General features: G+C 44.1%; 1 long non-coding RNA gene across 1 annotated transcript; it reads right to left on the reverse strand.

The window, feature by feature from the left end:
* Window positions 1–1,493: 1,493 nt before the first annotated feature.
* LOC138565841 (uncharacterized) lies at window positions 1,494–2,442 on the reverse strand. Its single transcript, XR_011301652.1, has 3 exons — window positions 2,274–2,442; window positions 1,921–2,043; window positions 1,494–1,810 (listed from the first exon to the last, which is right to left on the reverse strand). It is a non-coding gene; the product is annotated as an uncharacterized lncRNA (long non-coding RNA).
* Window positions 2,443–11,524: the final 9,082 nt, after the last annotated feature.

Below are 11,524 nucleotides of genomic sequence, written 5' to 3' on the forward strand. Positions count from 1 at the left end.
GGCGCTGCCGGTCCGGGTACGGCGTCAACCAAGGCGTTAATAGCGCCATTGGTTAGCGCCGTACTCGGAATGAGGCCCAGTATGTTCTTATTGTGTAAGCGCCTAACAAGCAAACAATAAACAAATAAATAAATACATTGGGCCTCATTACGACCCTAGCGGTACGGAGTGAACGGCGCCGTAAAAGGTGCCGGTGCCGTTCACCCCGTACCGCCGCATTAAGAGTTCCCCTCGCGGGACACGGTAAGCACACCTGGGAAAACCAGGCGTGCTTACCGGGTCCTACGAGGGGAAGAGGGAGCAAACAACGGGTCATCTCGTAATGACCCGTTGTTTGCTCCCTCTCCCATTCCCATTCAGCCCTATGGGGGCTGAAATGGGACTGGGGAAGGACCGTGTCCGGGTCCTTGGAGGGAGGAATTACTGGGCCTTCCGAACTCAGAATGGCTCTGTAAGTCCTCATTCCGAAGACCCGGACCCCGACGCGATTTCGGCGGCAGCCATGCCACCAATAGCGGCATGGTTACCGCCGAACTCGTAATGAGGGCCATAGTATGTTTTTATAATGATTTAATCAAACTTTGCATAAGTTAAGTCAAATAGTTCATTCATCAAAATATAATTGCCTAACGACAAAACTGTCGAAACCTAACATCATAATTAACATTCCGAAGAGGATTAAAGAATGATTCTGAAAGATATGCTCTATCTTTACATAGATGCAATTATTATTAGTATTATTACTTTGATCAAACTCAGTGCTACTCATTTTATCTACCTCGGAAGAATTAAGGTATTAGTCAACCGCGCTAAGAGTCTAACACCACACACAGATACCTGAAACAAGAGCTCAACTCACTGAGTTACCTTACCAGATCATAGAAAGATAATGTCACGTCATTATAAAGGGCATACCGTTGTGAATATTATCCAATTTCATAGTACTCAGTTTACCACCAATCTCCAAAGTAAGAAGAACTGAGCAGGCCTCATCAGGAGTCTGGCGGTATCCTGGCGGTAATACCGTCAGGATACTGCCAGCGCAAATAGCGTTGCTGCTACTCGGTCTGGCACTATTAGCACCAGAGCATGAGTCACGGTTCAGCGGTAAGTTCCCATTCCACATTGGACCCAATGGGGTTGGCGGTGCACTATCACCGCTACTACGTGCTATTACCGCGGTAATAGCGCTAAAAACAGACACAAACGGACAGTAAGGGGACATTTTTACCTCCAGCAAAAAGCTGGAGGCAAAGCTCCCACTTACCGCTCGATTCATGTTTGGGCCAACCTTTAAATGTGGCCTGAATAGTGTTACTGCAGTATTTAAGGGATAAGGACTAACTCATGATGAATAGACAATTTCACAAACAACACAAATGACATAGTCTCCGAGCACACTTTTGGGCATATTGATATGCAAAAAAAAATAGCACTATGTTGCTTTAACGTTTTAAAATTTTAATGTTTTAAACAAAAGATCTAGTCTACATTCACAATATCACATTCATAAATGTCTCTCTTCGACCTTCCAATATTCTACATTCATGGTACATGCGTAGTTTTGTAATTTCACATTTCCTTACACTGTATAATGCTCAATCCAATTTATAAACACTAATGAAGAAAAACACTTAAATGATTTCAGTACAGCTTAATCCATGTAACAGACATTTCTACAATGGCTACAGTCTTTTCTGAAACATGAAACTGATTCATTTTTATGTTGTTCTCTAATGCACAACGCGTTTTGGGCAAATCCTGCCCTTCATCAGGTGCAGGCAATTATCTTGTTCCAAAGAGTTGATTTCTGAAATTTAAACAGACAAGTATTCTAATCAATACCACTTCTAACAGGATATCTCATGCTTGTTTTTTTAAAGCATTCTACTGTATTCAAGAGCTAAAGTAAATTCTGACCTGAAATATCACTGACACTGAAGATCCTGTCTTCTTGGTAACACGTACCAGACGTTAGGTTTTGCAGTTGATTCTATATATACTGTGTTTCTTTAAATGCCATGGGAGGCCCTATTCTTGAATCTGTTAAGAAAACGATTCTCCGTTTTACTGGAAGGTGTTTTTTTTTTACTAACACGTGAATGCGGGTTTTGCACCGGGAACAGTGGCTTACTCATAGCGTGTAGTCCCAGTGACTGGTTTGGTACGGGACTGGTTGCTAAACAGCAGCGCTGTGTCCCAGTGACAAAACCCTAAGTACTGGTATTCAGAGTTGGATTACGTTTGTAACCATTAAGAATTCTCGTACTCACCTGACCGTTAATATGACATCCGTCTTGTAGTCTCTATTGCGTCTCCGCCGAGTGATTTATCCACATTTGCAGAGATCTGTTTCATTCGCGTCTTAGACACCTCATTTTGCAAGGACTCGTGAATCGTGATCTGTTGTGAGAATGTCTTATTCCCGAGTGTACAGCACAGTGTGCGCGTAGAGTTTTGCTATGGCTTCGCCTGTCCGATTCTATCCGGTTGTTATGGTTACTGTGTACTGAAGTGTTTAGAAGAGGTGACTAATTACTGGCATTCATGGAGCGCCATCTTGTAGTGTCTTTAAAGATTTAAAATTAAGTCAAGGTGTGCTCCTCTACTCTTCTATTTCCCTAACTCATGATGAAGCCAGTGCCCCGAAGGACACACTTGAATGTCGAATGCAAAAGCTTAACTAGCCGAGCTATCTCATCCGTGCAAGCTCTCTGATCACGCAAGAGGACAATCATTCATAGAGCATTTGCACAAGTGAGAATTCCTTAGGAACACATATAGCTTGGCACAACAAACGTAAAGCAGGGTCCATAAGTGTAAACATTTTTTACGTGCTAGAAAGGAGGGGGCTTGTTTTGGCGGCATGGCTCAGTGGCTCCACATGCCATATTCACAATGATATCAGCTTTTGTTGCTCAGCTTAATGAATTAAGTTTACTTGTGCTAAGTCAGGCTTAGTGAAAGTGAAAGCGAACAGGGGACATGAGTTGGCTCCAACCTTTATCACCTGCATAGCCTCAATATGGAGCAGCCTTCGTGCTTGAGTGCTACAAATTGTACTTTTAACTTACTTATATAAAGTGCTATATAAATATATAGCCAGTAAATGGGCCTATTGAGCCCATCCTCATTAATCTGTGATTCTCCATCAATGAGATATTGCAGTAGACCTCCTACAATGGGCTCATTACAAGGTTGGCGGTCTGGAATTAACGTGCCAGTAATTCCATTTACCGGCACTTTTCTGCATGTTTGCCAGTGGGGTGGCATGATTTACCAAAAGCCAAGAGTTGGAGGTACGTCAGGCACAGCACTAGACAAAACAAAGCTGGTATTATCGGCACAGGGATTGTGGAACTCCATGATATGAGGATTTACTGGCACCTGTAATCTGCCAGTAATTAGGCAGATCAGGCGCTGGTAGTGGTATTATAGTCTGGTGGTATCCCGCTGGATTTACCAGCAGGATGCCACCAGACTTGTAATGAGGCCCAATATCCCTACATTGCATCTCATGGTGTTTAGCAAACCAATTCATATTCGGGAATTAGGCACGTTCCTGGTACTTGATATGGTATAAACCAATTCATCTTCAAGAATTAGGCATGCCCACTAGTCCTACATATGGGGTAAACCAATGAATCTTAAAGAATTAGGCACTCAGCTTGTCCTGCATAAGGGGCAAACAAATCCATCTTCAGTAATTAGGCACTCCCCTTGTTCTGCATATGGTGCAAACCAATTACTCTTCAGGAATTAGGCATGCCCCCAGTACTGCATATGGGGTAAACCAATTATTCTTTTGGAATTAGCATCCCCACTAGTCCTACATATGGGGAAAACCAATTAATCTTAAAGAATTAGGCATTACTATTATCCTGCATAAGGGGCAAACAAATTAATCTTCAGTAATTAGGAGCACCCCCGGCCCTTCATATGGTGCAAACCAATTACTCTTCAGGAATTAGGCATGCCCCCAGTACTGCATATGGGGTAAACCAATTATTCTTTTGGAATTAGGCATGCCTATTGGTCCTGCATATGGGGTAAACCAATTTCTCTTCAGGAATGAGGCACGCCCCAGGTCCTGGTTATAGGGGTCCTGCCCATCGCCGAGTGTTGTAAAGTGTTGTCTGTTCCTTCTGTTGTTTCAACCCGTCTGTATGACTGGGTGGGTTGTTACTGCGGCTGATGAGATTCGGGTACAGTCGATTACAATTAAGACTTGTCACCAGTTAACATTTGCTTGTTGGATCATCTGACTACTTGACTGGTTGATTGTTTTTTTGCTCTTTGACTGTTATTACTACCTTATCCTCATGTGGCATTTACTTGTGTTTTATGGTTGAACAGGGAGCTGTGAAGGGGCAGAGTGAGACCTGAGCAGGAGCAGGGGGGAGATACGTACTCTGACTGTTCCTTGAGACAGTCAGGCGTGCCCTGCTCCTGCTCTAGTTTCTTTTGTAACAGAACGGTTGTGAGTTCTGGTCTAAAGTATATATAATGCATCTAATCCCTGTGACCCTCTAGTTTTGAAATTTATTTAGACTGAGCACATGCGGGCTGCAGCAGACTACAGTGGTTGTCCTTTTTCTTGTAACGCGCAGTGCATAATTAACGGTTAGAGCTGTGACCACTTGCTTAAATAGTTTTTTATAATTGTTTTCCTCTTTCTTGCTAACTGCTGATTGTTGTTTTACCATGTCCAAGAGGAAAGCTGTCACCTCAATCTCGACCAAGGATAGACCAAAAATGTTTTCAAGATAAAATTAAAGCCAGTTGTTAAAAGTGGTGCACACACGTCATCGAGACCCATAATCAAATCAGCTGGGATGCCATCAGGGTCTGAGCTTTTATTAAGTCTTTGCTTTCTAATTGCTGGTTGTAGCTCTATGACTGCAAAACTAATAGGAACCATCCATAATGGCCACTGTAGCTTGATTACACGTCCATGGGGCTCCAGCACTGAAGGGGATTTTCTGTTATCATTGCTGTGTTCGTTAGAAAAGTGATTTATCAACTCTGTGTCCTGTATATTTGTTTCAACCATGTTGTGACTGTTTTGATAACTAGAGCTGTAATGTACCAATTGCCAACAATGCCTAGAGGTCAGGCATTTAGGCGCATTGTAAAGTTCATGCCAGGCCTGGGCATCTAAGTCAGATTTGTGTGTAACTATGTCCTTTTTATATTGTGAGCAGGCTCTGATGATCTTGTGTCTATCAGAGGTAGCTTCCTTCAATATGTTGACTAAATTATTCTTAATGAAAGTGAGAGGCCCCCAAAAATGTAGTTTATTTTCTCAATAAAGTCAATCAGAACACGGAGGGAATGGGACCAAGACCAAGTGCTGGTGATTTCAAAACGTTTTTTATCTAAAATAGGGCAAGCAGAATCTACTCTGTTCATGCCAAGAGCGCTCTGCAGTAAACATGTTACAAATTACTGTTATACAACTTTATCGTCATCAAACAGAGGGAAGGCCTAAGGGGCACATGAACAGTTGGGATTGGTCACTAGGGGTGAACACCTATAGGTGCCATAGGGTCAGAGGGCTGCGGTTGGCTCGGGAGCACGTGGCATTGTGATGATGTTCCTCGGGTCAATCGGTCAGCTGGGCTTATCGATATGTGGGATCGGCAACTGTTGAGATGTTTCTTTATTAAATAACCATTTGACATTTGCCCCTGTTGCCACACATTCCCATTCATCCAATATCATAATCTGTTTTGCCCAGCGTGCTCTGAGACCTTTGAGCTTTCTTGAGACGTTTCTTGAATACAGGTTAATTTATCATTGGGCATAGGTCAAAATACAGCTATTAAATGTAGTGTTTGATCCATTGATAGACAGGTTTAACTGTGTGTTGATACAGTACGAGATATATTGGCTAAAGAGGTGAGACTTTTGAGGTCATTGTGTGGTCTGGAATGTCCTTCTGATAAACAACAAAGGGGACTCTAAATCTAAGGCCTGAATTACACATAAAAGACTAAGGGGGTCATTACGAGATGGGCGGTAGCCATGGTGCTATTAGCACCATGGCTGCCTCCCACTCCATGTCCAAGTCCTGTCTTGTTCAATGGTGATTTACCAGTGCATTCCGACCCTGGAGGGACCGGTAAATCCACATTGAACAAAGCACTCCCCATTCCCATTTGAGCCCCAATAAGGCTCAATGGGAATGGGGAGGGCGCTAATAACAGGCTCGCAGCTAGCTAGTCCGTTATTAGCGCCCGTGGTCAGACCATATGTTCCTTACGGTTCCCGCTAAGGGACCTCAGAATTGGGCAGTAAGGGATTACCGGCACCGGCAAATACCACAATGGTTGTTAGTCTTATTGTGAGGGTTAGAGACCAGTTGTTTAAACATCATTAAATCTTTGCTGATCAGCTTTGACACTATGAAGGGTGGAGTGGAATCGAAACACCTTTGCGGCGTAGTTCTGCATAGCACGGAAAAATAGGGCCTTTAGGAGTAGGTTTTACATAAAGGCTTTTTACACGTGGCTTATTGCATTCTAATTACATTCATCTAAAGCATATCATCTTTTCTACCTGACTGAGTGTTCTCATGGTCACATACTTCACAATGATAAGTCACTTATGCTCAGGTCATTTCCCATACTAAATTCAACAGTTCCTTATTAAATTCAACACATGTAGGCCCTAACATATATTGTCATTAAATCACACTAGTTATGGCAACTGGTTGCTATATTGTTTTCACACGATATCATGCATATATTTACATTGAACTTAAAACAAGGTAGCTGTGTGCTGGCATGTACAGTGTTATGTTCTGTTAAGCATTTTGTTATTGCAATCCATTTCACTACATTCTACACCTTAATACAAACCACATTTAAAACTGGAATCTATCGTTAATAATTCTGGTTATACATACAATATAAGATACCCTCATGTGCTCGCTATTTTAATGTGGTTCTTTCAGTATTCCGCACGCAATGGAAATAGTTCATGACCAACATTATCTGGTTGTGTGAAGAGAGACACTTTGATTTAAAGGCATAAACAAATAAAACATACTTAAAGAACGTTCTTGATTCTTTGACAAAGTTCAAAGAATCTGTGGCTGGTATTCTTTATGGCCTAGGTCTGCTAAATGGGGGCAGGTTTGTGGAGATGAACGACTTCTGTTGTCAGTCCCTGTGCTGGGCTGTGGCAGGGCGGTGAAGTAAGACGGAAGATAGAAGATACAGGGCTTCATTACGACCCTGGCAGAAGACCATGGTGGTATTAGCACCATGGTCCATGTCGGTAAGTTACCAACTCCGCCAAGGAGAAAGGGGGAATTAACACCCCATTACAAGGTTGGCGGGGTGGTAATTCCCCCTTCCTCCATGGCCCTTCCCCATTCCCATTTTTGTCCCATAGGGCTCAATAGGAATGGGGAAGGCGCTAAGTACGGTGCCGCAAATTGCGGCACCATAATTAGCACCAAGGTCCATTAGCGGGTCCCTACTTTAACGGCTGGTCTACACCAGCCATTAAGGTTGGGTCCTGCAAAGGGTCTTCGTAATTAGGCGCTAATAGGTTAACAGCGCTGCAGCCTTTTACGGTGCCGTTAACCCACTAGCGCCTGGGTCGTAATGAGGCCCACAGTGTATAGTTTGCTGCAATCTCGCGGGTAGTCTCCCATGAGAACTGGACGACTACAGAGATGGCACAGGGGAGGAGGTGGGGGGAGTAGCTTGTTCGATGTGCACGCCTGGCGGGGAGAGCTGCAGGCCTGCGTTCTAATTTCACGGCTGGCCTACCTTTATGAAATAACAAAATGGAGTCGGTTCTAGTTTTATGGTGTCTTCACTGGGGGGGGGGTCACAGTTCCTAGGGGAATTCCCGTGCGGGTGCTCCGGGGCCAGGGCCATGAACCCAAAGCAGCCGCAACTGGGCCTACCCAGGAAGTGTAAGAATGGAGGCGGGGTACCAAGATCCCCTCCTCCCACACATTAGCAACATGACTATTTACATCAAAGCAATACCTTTTCGCCTGTTGCTTCGTTGCCTTAATAGCTTTACAAAAGGCTGAAGAAATGAACTCATTAGTTTACCAAGATTATACATTATATCTTCTTGTGTCCTATCCAAATCAGGGCTCTCATCTATTACTGAGGAGTGAGTAGGAATTGGCTGATGCTACTATCTCATTTGCTAAACTTGTCTAAATCGCCTTCAGGACGATGAGGCAGATATATCAGCAATGTGGTGAAGATCAACAAAAGGCAGGATTGCTTAGTGATAACTGTAGAGTTCTAAAAGGACCTTCATGTCAATAATTATTGCCCATCTATTGATTTAAACACAGAAATAATGAATAGTAGAATACCCCTGATGTCCTCTGAAGGTAAAACCTCCCGGGCCATCAGAGATGAATCTACCGTTTACTGATCATGAGCCCCATTTTGATAACCAGGTGTACACTGTTAGGCGGTCAGTATTAGTCCTTGGATCCACCATGTCAGGAGTGCATATATTATAAACTTGATCCTCTGTGTTGTCAAGCATGTATTGGTCCAGACCGTTACCAATTTTAACATTAAAATCACTTCTTATTATAACTCAAAAAGGTAAATAACAGTAGGTATTCAGTAAATTGTCAATTATACTTTTTAGATCAATTAATGAAGAATTGGTACCATTTGTCCCCTGACTAAAACAAAGAATCCCCCAACCTGCTCCGTAGTTGCTATAGCAGTAAATGTGGTGTATCATGAAGAATAGGTTTTATGTCCAGTTCTAAGTAATAGCTAACAAAAGTGAATAAACCTCCAAAAGAATGACCTTGTTGTTTTTTAGATGCAGGTGTTTGGTACGGACAAAAAACATCCATATGTTAATCTTAAGTAGCTCAAGATTCTTGCAATAAACTGACGTCATGAGTATTCAGTGCAGACCGAAATTCTGGGTTTGCCTCATGAAGTAGACACAGACAACAGATTCAATATTGGTTCAAAGGTTTTATTTAACTTAAAAGTCAGGATGGAGAAAGGCCTAACTTACCCTATGCTAAGGTGGGATTTCCATTTCCTTACCTAAAGTCAAACTAACTATACTCTGTGTCAGGAAGTCCAGATCAAATGTCTGTCTGTGTCCATAAAATGTACTTACCTTCACAACTAACTGCATACAATGTGTAGGGATGTCAGCATCAAAATGAATAGCGTTCAGAATAAAGTTATGAGCTTCTTCCAGCTCTTGGCTTGTACTCAGCTTCTCCTTCCCCAAGTTCCAAACATTTCACAAAGTATCGGGGTTCCCTTCACGGAGAGTTCAAATCTTCCAACTGTTCAAAACAAAACAATTCCTGGGGACATTCTGGTCATCTGTACTTTTCACTCGTTCACCCAAATAGTTCTGTTTGTTGACTTCGAAATCACATAAGCGGCTGTTGTAAAACACAAGCTTCTTCATGAATACTTTCATGGGCTTTTTCCAAAAAGTGGGTTCTTGATCTGGGGCAGTTGTCAGACCACACATGGTCCACCCATAACAGGTCACGCAACTGCTACCCCTTCTGGTCTGCTTTCAATCAGCACTTGTCCACTGCTTGCCTTTGACAGTGAAGCTTGTTTCCTTCATCAGTGTCACACTCTTCCAACACTTTACCGTGGCTTGGTTTGCCACTATGCACTTTGTTTCTCTATTCTTCTGGCTCTTGCCAATACAGGTTTCCTCTTAACCTGCAGTTCCTAGAGCTCGTTCTGCTTTGTCCAATACTTGGTTTCTCATCTCATACCCTTTTGGTATTCTTTTAGCTTTGCCAACAGGTGCGCCTCAAACATTCTTTCTGTGGTAACTGCTACTTGCACCCCCTTGTTTTCACTCCATTCACAAGTCCTCATAACTTGCTTTTGCTCTGTGCAGCATTCAGAAATGGCTTACAATGTCTTGTAATTCCATTGGTATTCAAAAGCACCTGTATCGGTATTCAAAAGTGCTTATAACAATTTTTAGTTTGTTCGATAGTCAAAAGAGCGTTTTTTCCAAGTTCCTAGAGCACCCCAGTATGAGTGTCTCCTGGTTTTCGCTGAACAGTTTTCACAAATCAGCTTCCATCTGCTTCTTTCCTCTCCTCACTCTGCTTTCCAGCTTCCAACACCTCCGCCAGTCCCTCCCAGGGGCCAGAGAGCACTGCTCTCTCTCCTGGAGCCCTGGGACGACTGGAGTGCTTCGACGCCCCACAGCTCCTGCTGCTTGCACCAGACACAAAAGGGCTTGCAAGGCTTCCAGACCCTCTTGCGGTCATCCTCAGGCTCTGCGTCCCTCTCTCCTGTCCCACACGGCTCCTGGCACCCGTGTCTCCCGCTCCTCTCTCTCCAATCCACCACTCTCCAGCCTGCTTTGTCACAGCCTGCTTTCCTGGTGCTGTTCGTTTGTGCTGTGTAGCCAGCCTTTTTATATCCATTAAGATTCTTAAATGACCACAGATGTGGGTCATTCAGTCCTATTGCCTGACCATGGTCAAACTAATCAGCTGGACATGCATTGCTGTTCCATCTGAATTCCTCCATAGCCCTCTTCCTTGTCTCAGTACCCGAGTGGTGTTTGTGGAGGTTTGAATTAAAGGACGTGTGCATAACTCTGTGTTGTCTCCTCCTCGTTGTGGTACTTGACTGATGTGTGTCTGCATTAATAATATAAGCCTGATATGTTTTTATCCCACCCAAATGAGAATGTGTCCTCCTAGTTGGTCTCTTCGTCATCCCAGTGTAAAGGTAGTATTTTTGGGGGGCATTTTGGTGGGTAAAAAAAGAAAGGGTTGAAAGTAGCCTACAAAGGCTTGAGGGATAGATTGTTAATTCTGACAAGGGAATGGGGGATACTATGTTCCCCTGAGGACATCCTCTCCCCACTACCCATGTTCCCTCCACCCAGGTGATCCTCCCTTGCAAATGCACCCCCAGGGACGGGATCCAAAAGCGATGGCCTATCCCTAGCCGACATGAGAGGAGGATCCAGGGGGAAAAGAAGTGCAAGTGGGGAGCAGGTGCAAGTGGATCTAGGTCACTGCTCTTTTTCCCCACTTAGCAAGCCCAGCCCACCTGGTGACTTCCTGGTTGCCGCTCTTTTTCCCTACTTAAGGAGCCCTTCAGCCTCTTTTCCTTTGCAGATGGGGAGCAGGTGCAAGTGGATCTAGGTCACCTGACCTACGCCCTGCCCACCTGATGCCTTTCAGGTTGCTGCTCTTTTTCCCCTCTTAGCAAGCCCCGCCCACCTGGTGCCTTCATGGATTCCGCTATTTTTCCCTACTTAAGGAGCCCTCCAGCCTCGATTCCTTTGCAGATGGGGAGCAGGTGCAAGTGGATATAGGTCACCTGGCCTAAGCCCCGCCCACCTGGCACCTTCCAGGTTGCCGCTCTTTTTCCCCACTTAGCAAGCCACGCCCACCCGGTGCCTTCCTGGTTGCCGCTCTTTTTCCCTAAGGAGCCCTCCAGCCTCTTTATCTTTGCAGCTGGGGAGCAGGTGCAAGTGGATCTAGGTCACCTGTCCTAAGCCC

This window comes from Ambystoma mexicanum, chromosome 2p, assembly GCF_040938575.1.
Source record: "Ambystoma mexicanum isolate Mex_15411 chromosome 2p, UKY_AmexF1_1, whole genome shotgun sequence".
Taxonomy (NCBI): domain Eukaryota; kingdom Metazoa; phylum Chordata; class Amphibia; order Caudata; family Ambystomatidae; genus Ambystoma; species Ambystoma mexicanum.